Below are 24,697 nucleotides of genomic sequence, written 5' to 3'. Positions count from 1 at the left end.
CTAGATTTCATTATTATTGGTGAAAAGTCCAGTCCCATTCTATTCTTGATCCTGCATATGAAAACTTATTTCCCCTTCTCTTTGAAAGCTGGTAAGATCTCCTGCCTAGCCTCAGAGTTTTATATTCATTTTCTATCACTACATAACAAATTACCATAAGTGTTGTGGCTAGAAACAACGCACATTTGTTAGTTCACAGTTTTGTAGGTCATGAGTCTGTCACAGCATGGATGGGTTCCCTGCTCAGGGCATCACAAGGCTGAAATCAGAGTCAGCCTGGCTGTGTCTTGTTTGGAGACTATGGACAAAATCTTTTCCAAGTTCATTCTTGGAATTTGGTTCCTTGTGGTTTAGAACCATTTCCTTGCTGGCTGTCAGCTGAGGGCTGCCCACATCTGCAGCAGAGTAAGCATTTCCTTGAAGCTTAGAGGACCAAAAAACCTTCCTAAAGTTAATGTGACCACGGCGATTTAGCTGAGTCTTAAAAGATGAATAGAATTTGGGCACAAAGATAAGCAGCAGTGGCTTCACAAAGGGAATTTCAGGCTGCAGTGAGGTATCAGCGAAGTCAGGGGGGTGGGCACACATTAAAACATCATTCCTCAGAGCAGCCACCTGGTCACAGTGGCCGAGAAGAAGACTCACAACTATTTCTACTACTTACAAAGATAAATGCCCTGTAGAGCATGTGGTTTGGGCTTCATTCAGCTAGTACTCAATTCCCCCTGTCGCGAAAGGGTTGGTTACAAAGGTTGGAAAAAATCTGGTGAAAACATGGGCACTACACTTCCCTTTTAATGGTGGAGTGACAGTTTTTGGTAGCACCTCCTTCAGCTATTATTTTATTGAATGATTAATCAAGTAAAGGCATATTAAACTCCCACTATGCACCAAGTAGTATACTCAGCGGTTGTGATACACTAGTGAATAAGACAGACCCAGTATCTGCCCTCAAGGAATTCAGTCTTATGGAGACAAGTAAACAGACCACTATGGTGCAGTGTAATGAATGACCAATTACCTATCAGAAAAAAGAACTCTGCTCACAATAATGACAAAACTAGCAAAAGCTTAAGAATAAACCTAAGAAGAGATGTAAAAGTTCTGCATGAAATAAGTGATAAAACTTTGTTAATAGACATAAAAGAAGACTTAGGCTAATGGAGATACATCATTTTCCTGGATAGAAAGAGTCAATGTTATAAATATGGCAGTTCTCCCAAAACCAGTCTATAAACTCAGTAAAAATAAAAATAAAATTTCATCAGGATTTCCCATAAAACGTGCCAAGCTGATAGTTCCATTTCAGGTTTTCCAAAAAGCAGGTGCAAGATGGAATTGGACTTGTAAAAGATTTATGGTGATGGGGGAAATTGTTGTGAGACATAAACTAAGAGGGAGAAAGAGTAGGTGGGGTGAATCTTCAGACTATGATTCATGTCTGTGCCTGTGAAAGGAAAGTGGGAAGGAAGGATGGTAAATAGAGTCTCAGGGCACACCACTGTCCTGAGAAAGTCTTTGCTGGAATGAGAATACCTGAGCAAAGATTTCCCATTGGAAGAGGGAGAAATAGACGATCACTGTAACTGTGTCATGTTGTCATTCTTCCAAAGAGTGGGTTGTTGGGGCTCTCAGTCAGCTATACTCCCTACAGCAAGTATTCTTGAAGGAGATCTGAGTGGAGAACTTCTGGGCTGCCAAAGTCCATGCCTTGTGCCACACAGATCAATTCTGCAGGCATCTTGTGGACCTCTTTTCCTGAAAGGAAATTTGGAAGAAGAGGCTTAGTGAGACAAACTGTAGCCTCACTTCCTGAAGTTGATCTTGGGGCTACCAGTGGTACTAATTCTTCTCTCCTTCACTATCTATTCTAAATTCCCCTTATCCTCTGATATCATCTCTATGGGTCTTGGTGGGATAACACAAACCTTCACTTCTGAGGGGTGTGAGCCTAAGTTAATCATCATCTTTTAAACCATAGTTGCTGCACACGTCCACTCACAGCTACAATGGGCATGGGAATACAAGAAACACCCATGTGGATACTGTGTTCCTCATACATTTCTCCTTGCTCCCATGGGGTAAAAGCATCCCTATGTCCTTCTGCTGGTCAGTATTTCTCCTAAGATAGTGACTCCCTTCTTACCTGTTGGTCTCTGGGCATAAGAAATCCAAAAAACCCAGCAGCAGCAGTAGCTTGCTATTTAAGAGAACTCTTTTTATTTCCTGGGGAGAGAGCAACATCTTTGGTGACCAAGAATTCACACACTACAGAGCCCAGAGTTTCAGTGACAAGAAGCAAAGTGCTCCTTGTGGGTCATTGGGAGTAATGGAAATCAGGGCTATCCCTACTTTTGTCCCTTGATTCCTGAACCTCTTTATTCTTCCCTCTAGGACATAGTGCCATATACAAACCTCTGATTTAGTGCATACAGTCATGTACCACATAATGATGTTTCAGGCAATGATGGACCATGTGGACAATGGTGGTCCCATAAGACTGGTATTATATAGGCTAGGTGTGTCATAGGCTATGCCATCTAGGTTTATGTAAACACACTCTATAATGTTTGTACAATGATGAAATTGCCTAATGATGCATTTCTCAGAATGTATCCCCATCGTTAATCAATGAATGACTGTTTACTGCATCTTGAAGGATGGCAGCCCATCCTTGCAGAGAATTTGGCCCTTCAACTCTGCTTTCAGTAGACTATTCCAACAATCTGTGGTTGGCTGCTTTTGGATGAAAAAGTATGTGACATGACCAGTGGATTCCACAGTGATGAGACTAATTCTGCATCTCTTTTACAGTTAAGGAGGTCCTCTTATCAAATGGTTTATCGCATGGATTCTACACCTGTGAGTCAAGCGTTCCATAATCCCTAGGAGATTGTAGTTCTGGCCAAGGCTCTTTGGTCAGAAAATGCAAATCCATAGCCAGAATCGATATCTCTCTCTGTGAGGACAAAACTGGTCATTCCAGGATGGAAGGGGATCAACGTAGTCAACATTACACCAACTGGTGGTTGCTCTCTGTATTACTTATGTATTCCTATGTAACAAATTACTCCAAAATTTAGCATCTTAAAACAACAAACATTTATGATCTCATAAAATTTCTGAGATTAACAATTCTGGGATCAGTTTAGGTGGGTCATTTTGGTCCCAGGTCTCTCAAGCTGTCATCTGGGACCGCGGTGCTCTGATAGCTTCACAAGGGCTGGAGGGTCCATGTGCCTAAGTATGACTGCAAACATTTTGTGGGCCAGGCTTCTCTTTTGTTCCTTCTTTTGTATCATTTCACAGAGCCTAGCTCAGTGAGGAGGACGTGCCAATATGTATTGATCAAATACTACATATTAGGCATTGTACTAGCTTTTTGCATATGTTACTAATTGTGTCTTCACAGCTGCTATGCAAACCAGAGATTGTTATTTCAGTTTTACACCTGAGGAAACCGATGCTCAGAAAGTTGAAATAAGTTGCCCAAAACGCACAGTTACTCAGTGGTGAAACAGGATAAAGACCCCGATATTTCTGACTCAAAACTCACCCTCTGTGAGAAACTAAATTAAGTTGTATTTAATTCCTGAGCTGCCATTGCCTCATAAGTGAACTTAGGTTTATAACCTGAATTTGTTCCCATATGTTTGCGCAGTCTCCTGGGTCTGCCATGCTTCCTCTGATCACAGTCTGTGAAAGTGTATGAGGTCTTCCAGGGTGACCTACCCAATTAGAAGAAGAACCAATGTGCTATATATTAAGCTGTGAGGAGGAAAAGACCTCTTCTTAGTGTCTTCACAGTATGATGTTGTGTTTAATAACCCTGAACGTGAAAAATCCTAATTATGACTCTCCATGCATCTGAGGTCCAAGAATTAGCTACTTGGCTGTAGTAAAATGAGAGAACATTAGACCCAACAGGAAATCAGAGATTCCCTAGTACAACTGGCTCTAATTTCAGATGAGAAAACTGAGTCCCAGAGCGGTAAGATGACGTATTCACGGCTATACAGTTTGTTAAAGGTAGAACTAGGAAGAATCCCATTTGCCTGTCTCCCAGGAAGGCGCTCGCACCACCTGGATCTCAGCAGTCCAAGATGAAATATGAAGCCGACACAACTCTTAGAAGAATAGACTGAAACACTAAGGGTTCTACCATATTTTGAACTTCTTCTGTTGTTACCCAACCCTCTTACTCCATAGTGTTACACTGCACATAAAATGGTGGTTCAATAAATTCTTGAGTAATTATTTGACTAAACTATGAGATCAGCATTAGCTTTAGGCATTTATAGAGGGGAGAAAAAAGGATGGAGGGGTTTCTGCTTGCAATATAGCTAAGTAGCTCCTACCAGACGTGATCCTCTTGCAGATAAGTACAATCAGCTGTGGGGGTAAAAGAAGGCATGAGCTGGAGTTTCTGGAGAAGGGACTTCCCTCTGACTCTAGAGGGATGAAGGGATGATGTGGAGTAAGTGACTTGTTTTCTGTTTTTAGCCTGAGGGCAGTGTCATGTTGGAAAGCTACAAAAACAAAACAAAACACCCCACAACATAAAAAAACCCTAAAAACGAAAACAAATGAAATTTATCATCTTTCTGACCTATAGAACGAGAGGACAGAGATTGAGGTGACCACATTGACTGAAAAGTGAGAGAGGATAATGAAAGGAGGGAGTCAGAGTGAGGAGCCTGAAATTCTAAGTGTAAACTCTGCCCAATCTCTTGAGTGACTCATGAACTGCACAAACGTGGGACAGAACATTCTAGCTAAGAAGAAAAGATGAACTGAAATTTGAGCTGCCACCCAAGAGCCAGAGTGTGCAGTTTGAGTCTCATGAAATTAAGTGCCTAATTAAACAAAGCAAATGAATAATCAAATAAAACCACATTTCAGAAGAATGTAATGGAATCTGGAGTCTCCAAATACGACATTAACATGTTCAGGAGAATAAAAAAATTACTCAACAGGTGAAGAACCAGGAATGTCAGGAGAGAAGGAGGCATCCCTGGCTTCAACCAGAACAGATCTGCCTATCTTCTCCTCCTTAGATTGGGCTTCCATGGAACATTCCATTAGTGCTGCTAAAAGATGGGCTGCAACCTTTGAAGTAGATGATTTCCAAGGTGGTTTCCTTCTTCAGCATTCAACAGGCTTCTCATTCAATTCGTGTACTTGGAAGGGATCCTCAGAAAAGCCCTTGTGGTCATCACTGCTCTATGGTTTGTAACTGACGTCTGCAATGGTGTGAGGCAGTGCCTCTCAAACTTCAATAGGTACTCGCAACACCCAGGCTTCTTGTTAAAATCTGTTTCAGGAAGACTGGGAGAGGGGTTGGGGGTCTGCATATCTAACAAGGTGCAGGTAAAGCTGATGCTATTGGTTCAGAAATCACACTTTGAGTAGCAAGTTTCTTGGGGACAGTTTCCTAGTGAAATACTTTGAGGGAAGAGATTCAACAGCTGTGTCAGTGTGGGGACTGCTGAATACCTGAATGCTCTTATAGATTTACAAAGCGCATTAGACTCTCAAAGTCTCTGAGAAATACTGCAGAAATTTGATTAGGTTTTGACTTCAGTGTTTGCCAAATTAATTTCACCACAGAATCTTTTTTGAAAAAAAAATGCTATTACATGAGACAGAACAGGTGTTATATAAACATAGTTTTGGGAACATTTTATTGTAAGGGGATCTTAAAAGAAATGGATAAATCTGTGTTTTATGAGCTTACTCAATCCCTGTTTCTGTGTTATCAATGAGACCACATTCTCAGATTTTTACCTCAGAATAATCAAATAGAAGGCTTCCTTGAATTTTTCTTGAAATTTCAAATGCTAAATCTTTGGAAACCAGTTAAAGAAAAATACGTGTGTCAGGAGTTGCTTTAGCTTGATATACTTGATGGTATTGACTATTCTGGTCTAATTTGAAGACCTTGGGGAAATGCCTCATCCTAGAAATATTTACTCCACTGAGGAATCCCCTGCTGATGAGTTATTCCTCCAGGTTAACCTTTCCCTTATCTTCTGTTCTAAAAGGAGCAGGCTCCCAGAGGGCTGGACATTGGGTTACTAACATACACCAGTGGGAAAGAGTTGCTAGGAGCCCTTGCTTCCCACAAGGGTGGTGAAAAACAATGAAACAGATGGTCCCATGTCCATGGTCAACCCTCCCAAAGTGTTCCCAAATATCCCTCGACTTTCCCAACAATGTAATGATAAAATTAGGGCATGGATCGTCACTTCTGTTGAACAGATGAGGTAATCACAGCAGAGGGGAGAAGTTGTTTGAAGTTCTCTGTCTATTGGAAGGGTCAAGACAGAGGGTAAATAAAGAGATCTAAGACTTAGTAAACTTCTCTGATGTGCTAGGCACTTCACATATTTGATCATTTAACCCCATTTTATAGATTGGAAAACTGAGATGCAAGGAAGCTAGTCATGTGTCCCTGTTAATAAATGGGAGAGCTGGGATGCAGTCCACTCTCTTTGACTCCAATGTTTGCAATGTGGGCACCTTCAATCTTTCTTCATCTGTTTGATACGTGAGTAGCTACCAGGCCTTGCAAATGAGGGGAAAAGTCTTCACAAGGATAATGAGTGAAAATACATGTGCTGTCAACCAGTCAATCACTAAGTTATTTTTATGTTCCCACTGGGTACCAGCCTGGACCATGGGGAACATGTGCCAGGCATTGGGATAACATTTTTACATGCATCATCTCAATTAAAGTAATAATTACAGCACTAATAACAGTAACAGTCAATCACCTGTCTTACTGTGCACCAGGCATTGTGATAGATGTTTGCATGATCCTGCATTGAACATCCACCGTAATCCTATGAGATAGACAAGACTTCTCAAATCTAGTTGCCCATTGGAATCGACTGAGGAGCTTTATGAAAATGAGTCCTAATCAAGACCCATTAAGTCAGAATCTCTGGGATAGAAAATTAAAACCTCTATTTCTCAGTAGCTCTCTGGGGAATTATGGGGCCGTCTGAAGTTAACCAGCATCTGAAGTTAACCAGCATCTGGGAAAGATGAGATAGATGTTATCTTGATTTTATTCATTAGGAAACCAAATGTCAGAGAGAAAATGTGTGTCCAAGGTGTGCTGGGTTGTCACTGACTCCTCATTCCATAGGCACCCTTCAGAGCATCCTCTAAAGGCACCTTACAACTCAAAGTGTGGTCTGAAAACCAGCAGCATCAGCGTCACCTGAAAGCCACCACACATGATTGGCTGAGTGAGGAATTTGCATTTTAACCAGCTCCCCCAGGGGACAGTGTGAGAAGTACTGCTCTGTACCACTGAGCTGAAAACTGAAAACTGAATCTCCCAGACTCTCCTGTCCATGAACTTACTTTAATTTTGCCAATAGGAGGCACTGAAGGAGATTGGAAGCTGGAGCCATTTTTGTCCACTTTTGCAGTGTCTCCTACAGAGGTGGTAGCAGGGCGAGGGAATTCAAGGTGGGCTACCGTGGGCTCCAGCCACATGGGTGATGTTTGGTGAGCTTCAGGGTGATTGGGGCTTCTAGGTTCCCGTCCATGGCAGCAGCATGATTCAGTGACAACAGCAGCAGTGGCCATGACCAAAGCATAGGTTGGGGTTCTGGGTTCCAGGCCTGGAGTGGTAGAAGCTTGCTGATTTTGGGGTAACAATCCTCTCTTCTCTTTTTCTCCTTCAGCTCTTCCAACACTTTTGTAAACATTTCCATGCATTAAGTCCCTTTTTACTTGAAATAGCAAGAGTGGTTCTCTTTCCTTGGTTAGACATTGACTGATATAATAACTTAGTTATCATACAATGACCATGCTCCTTATCAAAGGAGTAGAGTGGAGCTTCAGTCTCTGGATCTGTGACTGCCCAGCCCAAGTTCTTAACCAATATCAAGTATGTCAAAAGAACGCACAATAACGTATACACTTATGTAGGGCAAGTGAGCTGTCTTTTTGCTATTCATTCTTTTATCTACTCAAAAAATATATACTGAGAACTTATTCTGTGCCAACCACTGTGATAAGTTCTGAGGAAACAAAGTTGAATAAAACATAGCACCTGCTACCATGGAAGGCAGATTCATAAGCAAGTAATTATAAGATGATGCTATAAGTTTAAGGTTGGACCAACTTCTAAGGATGGACCAATTTTAACATGACTGTTACTCGAACAATTATGAAAAAAAACCAAATAAGATGCATTTAGGGCTGATATACCTGGGGACAGGAAGTCCTTTGTGAGAACAAAACGGTTACCTCTGGGTAGAGAAACCAACAGGTATTGACCGACCTACTTCCCTGAGATCCCTCCCGTGCTATTCATCCATTCATCTGTTCATTCAATTAATAGCATTGAGTCCTCTCTATACCTTGGGAATAAAGCACTGGAGCAAAATAAGAGGCTATTTGATCTCATGGGTCTTCCATTTTTAGGGAGACACAGTTAATAGGTCAGTAAACAAGTAAGGTCATTTCATTTTATGAAAGGTACTCTAAAGGAAATAAGCAGGGAGATAGGAGAGAGCAGCCACTGGAGAGGGGGTACTTTACCTACTCTTTCATTAGAGAGGACACTGATGTAGAAGCCAGTGTGCTTGTCCTTGAGGGGACAGTTCGAGAGGGCATAATGAGTCTGCAAGGCAGTGCTGAGAAGTGGGTCTCAGGTTATGAGTGCTGCCTTGGGGAACAGAGTGTGTGGAGAGCCCCCTCAAATCTAGCACCCTTCCTCCAACAAAGCACTCTTACAGTCAGCATTCAGAGAGCCTGATTCTTCAGGCCAGGGGCTGGCTTTTCCTTATGGCTCCCCATTCCTCACAGTTGACAGTGGCATAGTGCAATGATCACAGACAATGAGAGTCTCCGATCTGGGTCTAAAAGCTGGTTGCGCCCCTGCTAATCTCTTTGTGTCTCAATTTAATAACCTGAAAAATAGGTATAATAATTCCCAAATCACAGGATTATTGTGAGAATTGAATTCTCTACTTGGTGCATATCCCCCAAGAGATTACCTGGCCCACAAGGGGTAAGCAGTGAATATTCACTGAATTGATTTGGGTGAAATATAAAAGCACGTTAATGTCAGAAATCGTTGTGCTTTTCTCACAAAGTGGTGGATCTCTCTCAGAAGAGATGATGGAGTTGGATATGAGACAGGCTTCCTTCTCCTTCTTCCTCTGCTTATTTGTCTAGAAATGACAGAAGGAATGGGCGGGTCTTCCTTATGGAATGGAGGGCCTTCTGCTGGCTAAGTCTCCCTGATTGCCTCCGTCATTCCTCCTACGACCAGACTGATGCTCAGCCTCATCTGCAAGGACTCCAGCGTGTCAGTGTTCTTCTGAAATCATGTTCCCCAGAAGTAAACAGAATCCTGTGGCTTGAGTCTGGCCACAGCTCAAAATAGCTAAACTATCACAGCCCTTGCATTAGATATCGAGCTTCTAGATACATAGCTTCAGAAGGCGTTAGGATTTTAGAAACCGTATTGGACTCTGGATTCATGCTACACTTGTAGCCAATTTACACTTACACATTGCAAATGAAATAACTAGGACACCAAGATCTCCATCTTCTATTTTTACACATGAGGCTTTCGCCCCCATTTAAGGTCTCCATATTGATTTCCGCAAAGTTCCTCTAGACTTCAAGAAGATCTTGGAGGAAACATGGAATTTATTCATGCAATTACTTGTAGAACTTTGCACATGAACTGGAATATATGAGACCCCTGGTATGTATTTATTAAGTGAATAACTATTTTAATTGGTACAAAAGTAAAAAGTGCTTAGTTTTATAAAAAAGAGTAGAAAGTATATTACAATCAAAAGAAGTAAACAAAAATGACTCATAATTCCATGCTGTTACATATCACCCCAAACAGTATCAAATTATTTGTAATTTTAGGTAAATTGAATTGTCTTACTTAATGTATTATTAACACTCTTTATGGCAACAAACAATTCTCACGACAACATTTGAATAGCTGCAAAATAACTCATTACATTGATAATCTGTAATTTATTTAACAGGATTTATTTAAACAAATGCAATTGTTGGAACTTTAGGTTGTTTCCAGGCTTTTTGTTTGTTTTGGCTTTCACTATTGTAAAGATTTCTCTAAATACATCCTACCACATATCTGACTATTTCCTTAGTATAAAGTCCTAGAAGTTGAAGCATTGGGTCAGAGATAATGTCTATTTTTAAGATTAAAAAAAAATAGTTATTGTCAATTTACCCTCCAAAACTGTGCATGACAAAATCTTTTTCTCTATATGCTTTCTGACCATAGGTAAGTGGCGGGGGTGGGGGTGGGAAATAGAACTGTGTCATAGAATTGTCTGGAAAATTGAGTTAATATATATTAAGTGCTTAAATAGTGATTGGTACATAGAAATTGCTCAAAAAGTGATATTTGCTGTTTTACTCTTATCATTATTATTACTTTTACAGCTCACATATGTGATGCCAACCTCAAATAGATTTATCCACTAATTTGGTTCATTCTCTATAACAATAAAACCTCTATTTCTCATCCTATCAATGCAAGAGAGGGAGAGAGGGAGAGAGAGATATGTTTGGAATTAGATCAAATATCAAAATAAAAAACTGGAAAAACTTTTGGGGGAAAAAGTCTACCAATCTATGTAGTTTATGGAATTCTCCTTTTTCTCTGGGAACCTGCCTCCTGGAACTTTCATTCTTGCCCTAAACTGCTTTTGTCTGGCTGCACAGAGGTATTCTGGGGTGGTCCCACTTGCTCAACTGTGCTGGACGCATTAATTCTTCAGTCTCACATCTTACTGATTTTGGTTTACTTTATCATTTGGTTGAAGAATGTTCTTGAGTAGCTTTCTAGGAAAAGGAGCATGTGAGACAAACTCCGAGTTTCTGAAAATGTATTTAGCTAGGAATAGATGTCTGGATTTAAAACAATTTCTTTATTAATTTATAGAAACACATGCTTCTAATAAGAGGTAGTATGCCATTCTCATGCATATGGCTTTATAGATTTCATATTCTCTCTCTTTTCTCCAAACTTTTAGGACCTTGTATTCTCAATGTTGTGAAAATTTTCATAATTTACCTAGATGTGGGTTTTTTTCACTCTTCCTATTAGAATATTAGAAGTACTTTCGGTGTGAAAAACTGCATCTCTCTTTAGCTCTACAAAGTTACCTTTTATTATTCACTTATACTTCTTTCCCCCCCACTATAATTCAGCCCTCTCCTGCAATTCTTATGAGTTATACATGGAGTTCCTGTATCGATAATCTGTGTCGCGTGTGTTTTCTTCTCCTATGTTCCATCTCTTTGTCTTTTTTGGTTTTGAAAGGTTTCTTCAGTTATACTTCTGATATTTTATTGATTTTTCTTTTCTTTCGTGTATATTTTAAAATGTTAAAAGTTTTTTCTTGTTCTCTACTTGTTGCTTTCACATAGCTTTAATTTCTTGCATTACGAATGTGATATATTCTCAGTTTTCTCAGAAGATCCTACCAGCACAGTTTTCTTTTATTTAATTCTCTTAGATATCCTGAACTGTTTACACTCCTCTAGTTTCATTTATTTGTCATGATCTTTATTTTTCATGTTTCATGATTTTCTGTCTAGAAGACAAATAACATCAAGTTTTGGCAAGAATGTAGAGACATTGAAACTCGAATACATTGGTGATGGGAGTGTAAAATGGTACGGCCACGTTGGAAAGCAGTTTGGCAATTTCTTAAATATTTAAACCTGAACTTATTATATAACCCATAAATTCTACTCCTAGGAATCTACCCAAGAGAAATAAAGACACATATCCACAAAAGACATATGTGACTATTATTCAATATTCGTACAATAACCACACTATGAACAATCCGAAGTTTCGTTAGCTGTTGAATGGATAAACATTGGCACACCCTGTACAATAGAGTATTACTCACCAACAAAAAAGAATAAATTATTGATACAAGCTTCAACATGAAAAAAGCCTCAAAAACTTTATTCTAAGCAAAAGAAGCCAACACAAAAAAACTATATATTGTATGTTTCCATTGATATGAATGGCTAGAAATGCCCAAATTATAGACAGAAAGCAGATCAGTGGTCGTTAGGACTGTGGGTGGGAAATATTAACTGGAAAGAGGCATAAGGGGAATTTTGGAAAATTAGAAAATATTTTAAAATTGGATTATGGTTGCACAACTGTAAACATTCACTAAAAATTATAAATTGTTATACTCTTAATGGTGAATCATATTGTACGTAAATTATAGCTCAATAAAGCTGTTAACTTTTAACTATGAACTAATTATTGTCATAAAGGAAGTGAAGTGGTTAGCAAATGTATTTTATATTTTGTTGAAAGTAAAATATTTCTAATTTAAAAAATGCATTCAGTTTTCCAGGTTTAGGGTACTGCCATGGTCACTTTTTATCTCTGATTTGGGTCACTTCACTTCGTCTCCGTGATTCTTAGTTTTCTCATCTGTGGTTGGAGGAGGCTGAACTAGCCCATTTCTAAAGTCTCGTCCCTCTCTGATTTTGCGGAACTCTTCAAACTGGTTTCGTTTTCTCCTTGTTCTGTCTGTTAGACTCAGTCTGCTGGTAAATTGCCTACAGCCTGTCTTTGTTGTCAGGTCAGAGTTTGGAACAGACTGTCTTGTACTTTCCTACTTAATCAAGAAGCTTCAGAGAATATACTTCATCTGATTTCCACCACCCTGATGAGCTGGGCACTGCTGGCTAAAAATTGAACAATATTCAGCCTATTTATTTTCAGTGCGTATGCTCATTTTTAAACTTAGTTTTACATTAAAGATAATTTTGCTGGGAAAATTTAGCTTACCCACACATAAACGGCAGCATCATAATTAAAACAGAATTGATTTTTGCCTCTCGGGGCTTGTTGGTCTGTAGTGTAATATCAGAAGTCCAGAAAGTATTTTGTTGCCATGGGTTAAAATGTGTAGATTTATTCTTTTTTCTTTTGCTGATCCTGCCATCTTTTGACATAGATATGATGCTCTTGTGAAGCGCTGAAGGGGTAATTTGTCAAACTGCATTAGACTGTCATTTTGTGGTTGTAGATTAATGTTTCTCAAAATGTAATGTGTATCAGATCAGCTGGGGATCTTGCTAAAATATAGTGTTAAAATACAGCTAGTTGGGGAGTGACAGGAGATTCTGCATTTCTAACAAGCAGTTAGAATTTGCCGTTGCTGGTGGGTGGACCACACTCTGAGTAATAAGGTGTTAGAATGAAAACAGAAACTGTGGAAGGGAGGGAGTGACAGGAAACTACCTCATATTAATAATAGTAAGAACAGTCTGCAAGAGGAATAAGATGCCTCCAGGTATAGCAGATTCCCCATCAGTGAAGGTGATCACACATAAGCTATCAGGAATGTACTAGAAGCAATTAGTGGATGGGAACGAGTGCTAGACCAGAAGACCTCTCAAATGTCTCCTCTTACTGTGAGAATGAGTGCTTATATTTTATCAGTGCCTCTTCTGACCTTGAAATGTATATACACTCACCTAGTCCTATGGAATTATTCATAATAATTTTCTACATTAATTATAAGCACTTTTTGGACCATGCTTCACCTGTGTGTGTGAACACTGTGTTATAAGTACAGTTTTGTTGGTTGTGTGTCCTGCCCTGGATCTGTCTTTTCCTGGATCGGAAAATATTCGTCTTGTCCTCTTGTGCCTGGTCAGTAAGCACACCTTGGAAGGGCCTGGCTCTCTCTGAAACTCCTTAGCTGTGTGGGGATAGTAGGCTTCCATCATCTTTCTCAGCCAATTCTTGTCCAAGAGAGTAGGAACTTAGGCCTCTTAGCCCAACACTTATCCTCTAACTCAACTGTTTATATATATATATATATATATATATATATATATATATATATATATATATAAAGGGATTTTGGGTGGTTACATGATGAATAAAGATGAAATTTTATTCTCAATCAACTCCTGATCTTTCTGTGGTCCTTCATTGACCAGACCCTTAAAGGGAAGGAAGGAAGACAGCTGTTAGACTTCTACCTGCAGAAAGTGGTCATCTCCCTGGATGAGGGTTCCCTTCTTAAAAGAGGGGAAATCAGTGAGCTTCTCCCAGGACCAATGTGGGGATTCTGACAGCTTCTGAGTATGTCTATTCCAATTATACATTCCCGGATGGGGGAAATAACCACAGGATGGGTTTGGGGCCCCACTGGGTCCACTGTAAGAGGGACTGAGCTAAAACTCCATTGATCAACTAGCCTCCATAGCCTCCTACTCTGACTTCTGGACCACAGTGACATTTTGGTCTCCTGAAATTACTGTTAGTTCAGAGCTTGTGTCTGTCCAGTAATCCCCCCACAATCTGATTAATTCCTTTTCCCTAATTCACTGTCTCCCTCATAAAAGGCCATAGGAAGAAGTAGCCCTCAATGTACTAAGAAAAATTACTCTATGTAGCAGATTGAAAGAATTTTCGCTAGATTGTCCAGTGGGGCTGGTCCTCCCAGCTCCCTGAGTCCTAACGAAACTGGTAAGATTTCTCCTCAGCCTGTATCCCTCCCTGGGAATTTTCAGCTTCAAATGCCTGAGAGACCCTCCTGAATCACAAAGTAGGACCTGCTTCCATATCAACAGCTGTTGATTCTACTGTTTGGTCACCCTCACAGGGATTTAAGATAAAGTAAGAGTCATGATCATTATCATCCATGTATTTGACAAATATGAGTTGAATGACTCCTGTGTGCCAGGCACTGGGTTGATGCCAGGAACACATGGAGAACAAGAGAGACTTGGCCCCTGCCTTCAAGGAGCTTGTGGCATTATGGAAATAGGTCATTACAGCTGAAGGTGAGATGTGCTATGACTGGTGAATCATAGGGGGCTGTGGCTGCTCTTATGAAGCTGCTGGACAAGTCTTGGAGACATCAGAGAGGAAATGCTGGGGACCCTGTGTCTTACCTGACACCTGAAAGAATATCCAGATTAAGAGGGATGGGAAGGAATAAGGGCCAGGCCAAAAGGTCTTTATAAGCCCAAGTCTGAAGGAGTAGGAACATGAACCATTGGTTTTACTGGAGGAGGAACGATAAAACTGGAATGAAAGTTTTGACAGGTGAAAAGTGACAAAAACTATCTCTTTGACCTAACTTTAGTTCGGTTCCTCTGAGCCTTCTTCCTGACAAGACCTTGACCTTGATCCCATCCTTATTCAGCCTGCATAGCAAAGTTGTAGCAAGAATCCTGCTAAGTTTGTTTAGCAGGAATCCCTCCCCCCACCCCCCGATATCTGATACTCCTCAACATCTGATCAAATTCCTCATCCTCTACCTTGATATCTGATCACCTAGGCCTGCTGTCACCAAGAATCCCAAGTCCGTTTAGCAAGAATTCGGCTACCCTTGATGTCTCCTCAATAATTTTCCATCCACTGACCGTCCCCTTCCCCACTCTGATCCTTGGTGATAAATCACCACTTTTCCTTCTTGTATTCAAAATTGAGCTCAGTTCTATACTAAAGTCTTTTCTCCTATTGCAATCTTTTTTGAATAAAATCCTTCTGACTCTGGTTCTCTTTGACAAAGGGAAGAGATTGAGGTTGGAATGGTAAATAAGAGACAGACTCTGAAAGAGTTATAATCCATGGAGAGCTACTGTAAGCTTTTAAGAACTCCGGTGTCACACTTTTTTCACAAGTAATAAAAATAAGTTTTGGGATGGTGTCAAGATGATGGCATAGAGGACTTTGAACTCACCTCCTCCTGTGGACACAGCAAATTTACAACTACTATTGGAACAGTTACCTCTGAGAGAGAGCAGAAAACTGGATAAACAGAACCCCCACAATAAGGACAGTGCTGACTGAGGTGGAAGAGGCAGAAATTCCTTTCTGGAGAGAAAAAAGTCACCTTCTAGCTGCAGTGCTTCACAGCCAGGAGTAGCCTAAAGGTATGCAGCCTTCCCTGGAGGAGTAGGGGACCTGAGCAATGGAGCATTACCACAATAAGCAGCTTTTGGATGCAACACAACAAAGACAAGTGTCATAATATCTGGCTGTGCTGCCTATTAACAACAACAGGAAATACCCCTAGAAAAGCTATTGGAAATAAGGGGGAAAAACCTGCAACTAAAGGGCCCATGCACAAATTCATCCATTTTGGAAAACAACCTAAAATCACCAGAAAGAAAGGTGCATAGTCTTTGGGTGAAAAGAGACACACTTGACAGGCTCTGGGCACATCTCATTGAAAGGTGAGATCTCCTCAGGCTGGGACAACATCTCCAGGGACTGAGACATTGGTGACAGCCTTTATTGTGACCTAGTACAGGCGTGCTGACACAGGCGCTGGTGGATGCCATTGGAGTTCTTCCCCTGGCCTGTTAGCCCACCCACTAGAGCACTGATTTAATTCAGCTCAGCCAGGGCAGGCAGCCCACTCTAGGGACTGGCCCACCCAACAGCAAGCCCTCAGGCAACTTGTGGGCCTGCATAGGTGGGGTTCCTGGATCCTCTGAAGCTGGGTGAGTGGGTCCACCTCTGTGGGGCAAGACATGCACAAGGGGCAGGCCTGTGTTGGCAGAGTGTGTGGAGCCTCTGTAGTGGGGTGACTGTGTCTGCTTCAGTGAGTCAGGGCATGTGCATGGTGTAGGTCTGGGTTGACAGGACTATGTTGATAGGTTGTCTGACCCTGTGGGCAGTGGGGTTTGTCAGCTGTAGCAGACTTGTGCTTCCCAAAAAGCCACATAGGGGCTCGGCCCCACCTTCCAAAGCCTGAAACAATTGGATGCTCCTTTGTCTGGGGCCAGTGCCACTTAGCTGCAATCCTAAGAGAGCTGAAAGTAGCCTTACAAGTTGGAGGCCTCCAGCAATTTTAAGCCCCTGAGCCTAGCAAACAGCAGCAGAAGGGCTTCCTCACTTAACAGAAAAACTGCAATAGGAATTTACTATTAGACCTCGCAGCCAACTGTGCTGGGGATCCCCACACCTGATAAAGTGACTGAATGTTCCATAGCAGCCACATGCACCTGAGCATGACAACCAGCCAGCCAGGGGGAGAGCCTAGGTTCCCCAGTCACCTGCAGCAACAGCAACCCAGCCACAACAGAAGGACACATGTAGCCCACACAGGGGACACTCCTGGAACATTTGGAATGGGTGATGAGAGGGAAGCACACTTCTGGGTCTCATAAGGCATCTCTTACATTAGGCCACCTCTCCATGATCAGGAGATGTAGCTGACCTACCTAATACATGGATATAAGCACAGACAAAAAGGAAAAATGAGGAAATAAAGGAATAGATTCCAAGTAAAAGAACAGGAAAAAAAAAACAGAAAAAGAAATAAATGAAAAAGATAAGCAATCTACCTGACAAAGAGTACAAACTAATAGTCACAAGGATGCTCGCTGATCTTAGGAGAAGAATGGATGAACTCAGTGAGAACTTCAACAAAGAATCGTAAAATAGAAAAAAGAATAAATCAGAAATGAAGAATACAATAGATGAAATGAAAAATGCAAAGAGGGACTCAGCAGAGTAGATGACACAGAAGAAAGGATCAGTGAACTAGACAAAAGATTAGAGGAAATCACCCAAGCTGAACAGATAAAAGAAAAATGAATTAAAAAGAATTAAGACAGTAAAAAGGATGTCCAGGGCAACATCAAGTCCATTAACATCCATATTATAGATGTCCCAGAAGGAAAAGAGAAAGACAAAGGAACAGAGAATGTATTTGAAGAAATAATAGCTGAAAACTTTCCTAATCTGAGGAAGGAAACAGACATCCAGATACAGGAAGCACAGAAAGCACCAAACAAGATAAAAACCAAAAAGGCCCATACTAGGACAGATTGTAGCTAAAATGTAAAGAATTAAAGATAATGAGAGAATCCTAAAAGTTGCAAGAGAAAGGCAACAAGTTACGTACAAAGGAAAACCCATAAGGTTATCAGCTGACTTCTCAGAAGAAACCTTACAGACAAGAAGGGAGTGACATGATATATTTAAAGTGCTGTAAGGAAAAAACCTACAGCCAAGAATACACAGCAAGGTTACCATTCAGAATGGACTGAGAGAGAAAGAGTTTCCCAGACAAGCAAAAATCAAAGGAGCTTAGCACCAAGAAACCAGTTTTACAGGTAATGCTAAACAGAATTATCTAAGTAGGAAAGAGGAAACCACAAATAGGAATAAGAAAATTATCAAAAAAATAAACAAATAAAATAAAGTCATTGGTCAAGGCAAATATACAGTAAAGGAAGCAGATCAACTACTTACGAAGCTAATATGAAAGTCAAAATACAAAAGTACTAAAGTTATCTATTTCAATGATAAGAGGGTAATGGATACACATGCATAAAAAAAGAGATTAGTTATGAAATCAAAAGCATAAAATGTGAGAGGAGGGGAGTAAAAGAGTAGAACTTTTAGAAAGAGGTCAAACTAAAGAGACCATCAACTTAATATAGATTGCTATATGCATAGGTTATTATAAACGAATCTCTTGATAATCACAGAGCAGAAACATAATAAACACATAAAAAATTAAGAGAAAGGAACCCAAACATAATACTAAAGACATCCATCAAACCACAAGCAAAGAGAGCAAGAGAAGAAGAAAGGAACAGAGAAGAACCACTAAAACACCCAGAAAAAAAGTAACAAAATGGGTAACCAGAACTTTCTTATCAATAGATATTTTAAATTTCAATGGATTAAACCCTCCAATCAAAAGGCACATATTAGCTGATTGGATAAAAAAACAAGACCCATATATATGCTGCATACAAGAGACACGATTCATACCTAAAAACACTCACAAACTGAAAGTGAAGGGATTTAAAAAGATACTCCATGCAAATGGCACTGGAAAGAAACCTAGGGTAGCAATACTTATATCAGTTACAATAGACTTTAAAACAAAAACTGAAGCAAGAGGCAAAGGCACTACATAATGATAAAAGGAACAATCCAACAAGAGGATATATCACTTGTATATACTTATGCACCTAAATATATAAAGCAATTATTAACACACGTAAAAGGAGAAAAGGACAGCAACACAATAATAGTAGGGGACTTTAACACTCCACTTAGACCAATGGATGGATCATCCAAACAGAAGATCAATAAGGAAACATGGGCCTTAAATGACACATTACACCAGACGGACTCAGTAGATATTTATAGAACATTCCATCCAAACACCACAGCATATACGTTCTTTTTGAATGCACATGGAACGTTCTCCATGATAGATCACATATTAGGCCACAGAAGAAGTCTCAATAAATTTAAGAAGATTGTAATAATACCAAGGATCTTTTCTGACCACAATGGTATGAAACTAGAAATCAACTAAAGGAAGAAAATCGGAAAAGCCACAAACATGTGGAGATTAAACAAAATGCTACTGAAAAATGATTGGATCAATGAAGAAATCGAAGGAGAAATAAAAAAATACCTGGAGAGACAAATGAAAATGAAAATACAACATGCCAAAATTTAAGGGATACAGGAAAAGCAGTTCTAAGAGGGACGTTTATAGCAATACAGGCTTACCTCAACAAATAAGAAAACTCTCAAATAAACAAGCTAGCAGTGCACCTAAAAGAAGTGGAAAAATAAGAACAAAGCCCAAAATCAGTAGAAGGAAGGAAATAATAAAAATCAGAATAGAAATAATGAATATCGACTAAAAAAAAAGAAAAGAAAAGAATGAATGAAACTATGAGCTGGTTCTTTGAACAGATAAACAAAATTGACAAACCTTTAGCTAGACTCACCAAGAACAAAAAGAAAAGGTTCAAATAAAATCAGAAATGAAAGAGGAGAAATTACAATGGACACCTCAGAAATACAAAAGCTTATAAGAGAATACTACGAAAAGTTATATGCCAACTAATTGGATAATCTAGAAGAAATGGATAAATTCTTCCAAAACTGAATCAAGAAGAAATAGAGATTTTGAAGAAACCAATCACCAAGGAGATTGAAACAATAATCAAAAACCTCCCAAAAAATAAAAGTCCAGGACTAGACGGCTTCCCTCGTGAATTCTACCAACTTTCAAAGAAGACTTAATAGCTATCCTTCTCAAACTCTTCGAAAAAACTGAAGAGGGAAATCCTCCTAACTCATTCTATGGATCCAACATTACCCTGATACCAAAACCAGACAAAGACAACACAAAAATAGAAAATTACAGGTCAATATTGCTGATGAACATCCATGCAAAAACCCTCAACAAAACACTAGCAAATTGAATGCAACAATTCATTAAAAGGATCATACATCATGATCAAGTGGGATTTATTCCGGGGATACAGCAATGGTTCAATGTCTGCAAATCAATCAATGTGATACACCACATTAACAAAATGAAGAATAAAAATCACACAATCATCTCAATAGATGCAGAGAAAGCATTTGACAAGGTACAGCTTCCATTTGTGAAAGAACCTCTGAACAAAATGGGTATACAAGGAAAATATCTCAACATAATAAAGGCCATATACGACAAACCCACAGCTAATATCATTCTCAACGGAGAAAAACTGAAAGCTACCCCTCTAAGAACAGGAATCAGACAAGGATGCCCACTTTCACCACTTTTATTTAGCATAGTATTGGAAGTCCTAGCAAGAGCAAGCCGGCAAGAAAAAGAAATAAAAGGGATCCAAATTGGAAAGGAAGATATGAAACTGTCACTATCTGCAGATGACATGATTTTATATATAGAAAACCCTAAAGCATCCACCAAAAAACTTTTAGAAATAGTAAATGAATACAGTAAAGTTGCAGGATATAAAATCAACATACAAAAATAAGTCGTGTTTCTATACGCTAACAACGAAGAAGCAGAAAGAGAAATTAAGAATACAATCCCAATTACAAGTGCAATAAAAAGAAAAAAATACTGAGGAATAAACTTAACCAAAGAGAGAAAGGCCTGTACACTGAAAACTATAAAACATTGTTGAAAGAAATTGAGGAAGACATAAAGAAATGGAAAGATGTTCTGTGCTCTTGGATTGGGAGAATTAACATGGTTGAAATGTCCATACTTCCTAAAGCAATCTACAGATTCAACGCAATCACTACCAAAATTCCAATGACACTTTTCACAAAAATAGAACAAAGAATTCTAAAATTTATATGGAACAATAAGAGACCCCAAATAACCAAAAGAATCCTGACAAAAAAGGACAAAGCTGGAGGTATCACACTCCCTGATTTCAAAATATACTACAAAGCCATAGTAATCAAAACAGCATGGTACTGGCACAAAAACAGACACACAAATCAATGGAAAAGAATCGAGACCCCAGAAATAAACCTACCCATCTATGGACAGCTAATTTTTGGCAAGGGAGCCAAGAGCATACAATGGAGAGAGAACTCTTCAATAAATGGTGTTGGGGAAAACTGGACAGCCACATGCAAAAGAATGAAGGTAGACCATTATCTTACACCATACACAAAAATTAACTCAAAATGGGCTACAAGACTTGAATGTAAGACCTGAAACAATTAAAATTCTAGAAAAAAACATAGGCAATACACTCTTTGACATCAGTCTTAGCAGCATATTTTCAAGTATCATGTCTGACTGGGCAAGAGAAACAAAAGAAAAAATAAACAAATGGGATTATGTCACACTGAAAAGTTTCTGCACAGCAATCAACAAAACGAAAAGACAACCTAACAATTGAGAGAAGATATTTGCAAACCATATATGTGATACGGAGTTAATATCCAAAATAAAGAACTCATACATCTCAACAACAAAAAAACTAACTACCCACTTAAAAAATGGGAAAGAGATCTGAACAGATGTTTCCCCAAAGAAGATATATGGATGGCCAACAGGCACATGAAAAGATGTTCAACATCTCTAATTACTAGGGAAATGGAAATCAAAACTACAATGAGGGGCTGGCCTGGTGGCATAGCAGTTAAGTTTCTGCATTCCACTTCAGTAATCTGTCCTCTCCTGGTTGGGATACCAGGCATGGACCTAAACAAAACTTATTAAGCCATGCTGTGGCAGGCATCCCACATATAAAATAGGGGAAGATGGCAACAGATGTTAGCTCAAGAACAATCATCCTAAGCAAAAAGAGGATTGGTGGCAGACGTTAGCTCAGGACTAATCGTCCTCAAAAAAAAAAAAAAAAAAAACCAATGAGATACCACCTCACACCTGTCAAAATCTCTGTAATTAATGACAGGAAATAACAAGTGTTAGAGAAGATGTGGAGAAAAGGGAACTCTCATACACTGTTGGTGAGAATGCAAACTGGTGCAGTAGGCACTATGGAAAACAGCATGGAGATTCCTCAAGAAATTAAGAATAGAACCACCATACAATCCAGCTATTCCATTGCTGGATATTTATCCAAAGAATTTGAAAGCACGAATGCCTAAAGATACATGCAGCTCTGTGTTCATTGCAGCATTATTCACAATAGTCAAGTCTTGGAAGAAACCTAGGTGTCCATCAAGGGACAAATGGGTAAAGAAGATGTGGTATACATACACAATGGAATACTACTCAGCCATAAAAACTGATGAAATCGAGCCATTTGTGACAACATGGATGGACTTTGAGTGTATTATGCTAAGTGAAATAAGTCAGAGGGAGACAGTGAAATACCATATGGTCTCACTCATAAGTAGAAGATAGAAACAACAACAAACACACGCAGAGACGGAGATTGGATTGGTGTTTTACCAGACGGGGAGGGAGAAGGGAGGAAGGTGAGAGGGGCTATTAGGCACATGTATGTGGTGATGGATGGTAATTAGTCTTCGGGTGGTGAAAATGATGTAACCTACACAGAAATCAAAATATAATGATGTACACCAGAAATTTATATAATGTTGTAAACCTATGTTACTGCAATTAAAAAAAAAAAGATTTAACCCACTCATTCATTACCTAGGAATTTACGCTAAAGAGAAACCGGACAAACATGTAAAGATGTATGTTTAAGTATGATAGTCACTGTAATTAATAATAATAATAAATTAATAATAGTGAAAATTCTTTAAAAAATCAGTCTTTCTAGCCTCTCAAGGTCGGCGTCTAGTTGGTGGGTACCCACGCGGGTTCAACATGCGTATCGAGAAGTGTTATTTCTGTTCGGGGCCCATCTACCCCGGCCACGGCATGATGTTCATCCGCAACGATTGCAAGGTGTTCAGATTCTGTAAATCCAAGTGTCATAAAAACTTTAAAAAGAAGCGCAACCCTCGCAAGGTCAGGTGGACCAAAGCGTTCCGGAAAGCGGCTGGTAAAGAGCTTACCGTGGATAATTCATTTGAATTTGAAAAACGTAGAAATGAACCCGTCAAATACCAGCGAGAGCTATGGAATAAAACTATTGATGCAATGAAGAGAGTTGAAGAGATCAAACAGAAACGCCAAGCTAAATTTATAATGAACAGGTTGAAGAAGAATAAAGAACTACAGAAAGTTCAGGACATCAAAGAAGTCAAGCAAAACATCCATCTCATCCGGGCCCCTCTTGCAGGCAAAGGAAAGCAGCTGGAAGAAAAAATGGTACAGAAGTTACAAGAGGATGTGGACATGGAAGATGTTTCATAAAATCTCACTGTCTGTACCCATTTCTTATATAAGTGCATTTGAAAATCTCCTTTGGAAACTTAGAACTTCTAGTTTATTTTTACTCAAATGAAAGGTGATTAAAAATACATCTCTCCTACTTTGCTATCTATGAAATGTCAGATAGTATGGATGTTAGATTGCATCTCACTTTTAAACCTTCACTGATATACTTATGTAAATTATGAAAATTCTGTTTGTAAATACAGAAATGAATTATGGACATAAAATGGTTGTGCCATTTGGATAATGGCACCAGGCAGCATTTATGTAATAACTAATGACAAAAATTCATGGCTGGTGATGTATAAATATATAAACTTTTTTTGTGGTAAAGTGTTCCATTTATTAATGTTATGAAAGGGATGCAACAAAGACCTGACAACCTGTATTATAATTATCCTCTTTACATTTCTTGTTTTGGTTTATTGGCATCTTAGATGATCATAATGGCCTCATATATTGAAGCCTAATTATGTTGGACTGTTTGACCTGGCTTAACTGTTCTGAGAGGCAGTTTGGAGTGAGAGCTGAAGTTTTGTTCCTCAAATGGCACTATGCTCTGTAATTTCCACTGTGGAGAATACTCAGTTCTATTTTGAGATTCCTGATAAAAGAAGCTTTATTTTTGCAGCTTAACAATGATACAGAAGCAGAGGAATCCCAATGCCTTTTAAGATCTGTTGTATAGTTTTCTTTTAAAAAGCTCCTAATTATTTTTAGAAAATAGAATTTATTGTTAGAGTGTCTGTCCATTATTTGCACATACAATAAAATCATTTCTAAAGTACCTACAGATTTATTATTTAAAGGTACTACAAAAAAAAAAAAAAATCAGTCTTTCTAGATAGCCAAATGGGGAGTGGATGAATGCAGGAGAACACTTCAAAATCTAAGATAAATTAATACAAACAAAATAATTTTATTGTTGCATAGTTAGAAGATCATCAAGCCCATTTAAGAGTCAGTCCCTTTTTGTTTATTGTAAGTTTAAAATAAGATTTAAACAGTAAGCTTCAATGACAAGGAAACTTGCAGAGGAAGTGATAACTAAA

The 24,697-nt window shown here is 39.1% G+C and overlaps 1 pseudogene; it reads left to right on the top strand.

Moving 5' to 3' along the window:
* The first annotated feature begins 23,090 nt into the window (after positions 1-23,090).
* On the top strand, positions 23,091-24,432 carry LOC139085162 (probable ribosome biogenesis protein RLP24 pseudogene; annotated as a pseudogene).
* The last annotated feature ends 265 nt before the right edge of the window (positions 24,433-24,697 follow it).

This window comes from Equus przewalskii, chromosome 8 (genome assembly GCF_037783145.1).
Source record: "Equus przewalskii isolate Varuska chromosome 8, EquPr2, whole genome shotgun sequence".
Lineage (NCBI taxonomy): Eukaryota > Metazoa > Chordata > Mammalia > Perissodactyla > Equidae > Equus > Equus przewalskii.
The sequence above is the reverse complement of the archived record's forward strand: the minus strand, read 5'-3'. Positions and strand labels throughout refer to the sequence as shown.